Below are 3,353 nucleotides of genomic sequence, written 5' to 3' on the forward strand. Positions count from 1 at the left end.
GTGAGGCATTTGTTGAGGATGTTTGTATAATAGATAGTCTCTTGAAGCAAGAAGTGATTGAAAGTTGAATATATCTTTCGTCTTTATCAATCATGGTCTCATGTGGTGTTTATGATGAAGATGAAATATCATCATTCTTTGCTCTAGTCCATTCATCAAGTGACAACCTTGAATTGTATATACAATTCATGTCTATATTGAACAGGCTCTTATTCATACCAATCGAACTTGATGACTTTATGTGCATCACCATATTTTCTTGAGCAAGTCAAGTATGGTAGAAGTTCTTTGATCAAGATAAAGTCTCCATGATCAATATCAAATGCTTTTGGATAAATGCAATTCTCAATAGAATTTGGACAGCCCTTACATCTATGAGAATAGTCTTGGTATACAGACAAACATCTCCATATTGATCCCATACATACTTCACCGGCTTGAACATTGCTTCTACTCCCATCTTATCTAGTCTATGTATAATTTGAGTGGATATCTATGACATTGTTATTTGCCCCAAACCATGAAGAAATGATACTTCCTTTTTGCATGGATCTCCAAGCACTTAGTAGTTGCCATGACATTCTTATATAAAGTTGTTGACCAAACTTCCGCTTGGAATCTTACAAATAAGCCTTCAAGAAACTCCATACATCCCAATCGAAGAACAAGCCATTGCTTTTCCATTTGAAAACTTTGAAACTTTTTAGACTTAGCAAAGTATCACTATAAAAGAAGACCATTGAGATAAAGTATTACATACAATTGTGTTGCATTTCTTATCAAAGATCCAACCATAGATTTCTTCGGTGAAGTTACAAAGAAGAAAAAGAAGCACATTAGATTCATCTACTTCCTCATCATTCTACTTAATGTTTGAGCTACAAGATGACATAGAATACTAAATAAGTTTAACTTCATATTGAAAAATACATGCATAGGTACTAGTTAATAAATGATTTCTTAAGAAAAGAGACACTTGACCATGTGGAAAAATATAACTAATAGTAATATCATGAGGTGAAAAAAAACATATATGATGATTTCTTTGGATAAAATCTATTTTGATAAAGTCATTTTTTCATATCTACTTTTTATTGGTAGTTATAAGTATACTTGGGCAACTAACAATAGAGCATTGTAATTAGTTACAAAAGTTGTCTTATCATTATAGTGTTAAACATACTCAAATTCTAAAATGGCCTTCAAAATTGTATGTACAAAGAAGGTGTTTATTAGTCCTAATTATTAAAACATGGTATGTACAAAGAAGACGTTTATTAGTCCCAATTATTAAAAGAAAATCTAAACATAATACATTTGACCATGTGACCAAAACTACTATCACATATAAGTGACACTTGATAATTTAATTGAGATAAAGTATACTCCATTTGGATAAGTTTTTGTAGTTTCTTCTTAAGGATCAACCATTCTATTTTTGAACTAGTTATATCCCATAGATATTTAAACTTATGAATTGTGATAAGCATTTTATCTTAGTATTCCATATACACATATCAAAAGACACATTGGAGGTGAAATCTTTGTTGTAATATTTGCTAGTGAAGTAAAACTCCTTTGGAAGGTGCAATGAAACTTTTTTGGGGTGTGCAATATTGTTGGCTCTCTTATCCTAAGGTACATGCATAGACATAGACTAGTGATGTAGTAAAAGAGATTATAAAGGGATAAGAGATTTATTGACCATGTGGACAAATCTAATCAAAACTAACATGATAAGATCATTACACAACAGATATGAGAGTTTAATTGAAATACGATCTAAAATAATCTTAAGAAAAATTTGCATAGCTAGCTCAAAATTTTCATTGTGATAAGTGTTCTTACACACTAGATTACAATGTGTCCTTTAAACAATTGTGCTTACAAAGGATGATAAATCTTAATGAGCTCTTTAATACTATTTTAGTAAAAGATTTACTTAGATTTTTTAAACCAAATGCGCTTGGTACCTTTTGCAAAAAATTAGAAAATTTAAAGACAGTTTTTCAAGCAATATCACCAAAGAAAGAAAATATCATAAATACTAATGGAGGTAACTTTTCAAGAAAAAAAAAACATCAATGTGTCTTCCTTGATGAAAGGAGAAGAACAAAGTTTAAACACTTTTAAAGTAGGCTTTAATTTCTCTTTCATAATGAGACTTGTTATGTCTTGGCTTGATTCTTCTACATCCTCTAGTGGTACTCTAAGAACTTGAGCTTCAATAGGAGGAGGGACCTCTTGGGCATTTGAATTTTGTTTGGCACTCTCATGGACTCTCCATAATTCTTCTTTAATCTCTCTTTGCTCTTGAGTGTTGCAAACCACTACAATAGTCTTCATGTGATTTACTAATGTCACCTTAGATGCAAGTCTACTTGCATATACATCAAATACAATCTCATGAGCATCATTGAATGCTTTGATTGTAGTCCTCATAAGTTTTCTTTTCTTTCTCAAAATGGCCTTTGCAATCCTTTGGTCTTCTTCAAGTTCTTCATCATTCCACTCCTTGTCCAAGCCTTCATAGTCCAAAATGGAAGGCTTGTTGACATTGTTTATATATCGCTCAAAATTGATGAAGCTTTTTTCCATGGTCACTAATGTCAAAACCACAAAGGATTCTATAGATCCAAAAGAAAAGGTTCTATCCATTGGTAGGAAGTCAACACTGCCAACTAGTATGTGATACTTGCAAGAAATGATTTCAGGAGCATTTTTCAAAGCTGCCATTTTCCTTCAATCGAGAAATGATAACAATGTGAATTGTTTAGGTTCACATGTCATTTTTAGTAGAGTGGATACAACCTCTTCAAACTTTATAGAGTCCCATTTCATTCCCTCAACTCCATGTGCTACATCTAAAACAACAACCCCAATGGTAATTGGATCTTTGTAAATATTATGTATAACACCAAAGATTTCTAGATTGCATCTAACAACATATACATGCCAAGTCAAACTAGTGGAGGATTGAAGATGATTTTACTTTTTTCTAGTTAGGAAGTTCACAATATCTTTTGCTCGATTTGGTAGGGACCCTCCACGTGTTAGCTTCTTTGATACCCAATCATTACAAATGCCTAAAATCTTTGTATAGACTTTATCATTGATATCATAGTCATCAATAATCTCTTCCCAAGTCTTCATCATAGCACTAATTTTTAGAACTCAGGCATTAAAAATAGTAACTAATTCCTCTTTTAGGACCCTATCTTGCTTAATTTTCTTAGCCCTTGTTTCCATATCAATCATATCTTTCTTATTCCATTTGTTTTAAAAAAAATGATATGGCCTTCATTGATCTGCTCTTATAGTGTAAGGATGTCTCCATCCTTCACAACCATAAG

The 3,353-nt window shown here is 31.9% G+C and overlaps 1 pseudogene; it reads right to left on the reverse strand.

Moving 5' to 3' along the window:
• Positions 1–2,064: 2,064 nt before the first annotated feature.
• On the reverse strand, positions 2,065–2,841 carry LOC148019630 (uncharacterized; annotated as a pseudogene).
• Positions 2,842–3,353: the final 512 nt, after the last annotated feature.

This window comes from Lygodium microphyllum, chromosome 19 (genome assembly GCF_053477565.2).
Source record: "Lygodium microphyllum isolate KBCC chromosome 19, Lygodium_microphyllum_v1.1.10, whole genome shotgun sequence".
NCBI classification, from domain to species: Eukaryota; Viridiplantae; Streptophyta; class Polypodiopsida; order Schizaeales; family Lygodiaceae; genus Lygodium; species Lygodium microphyllum.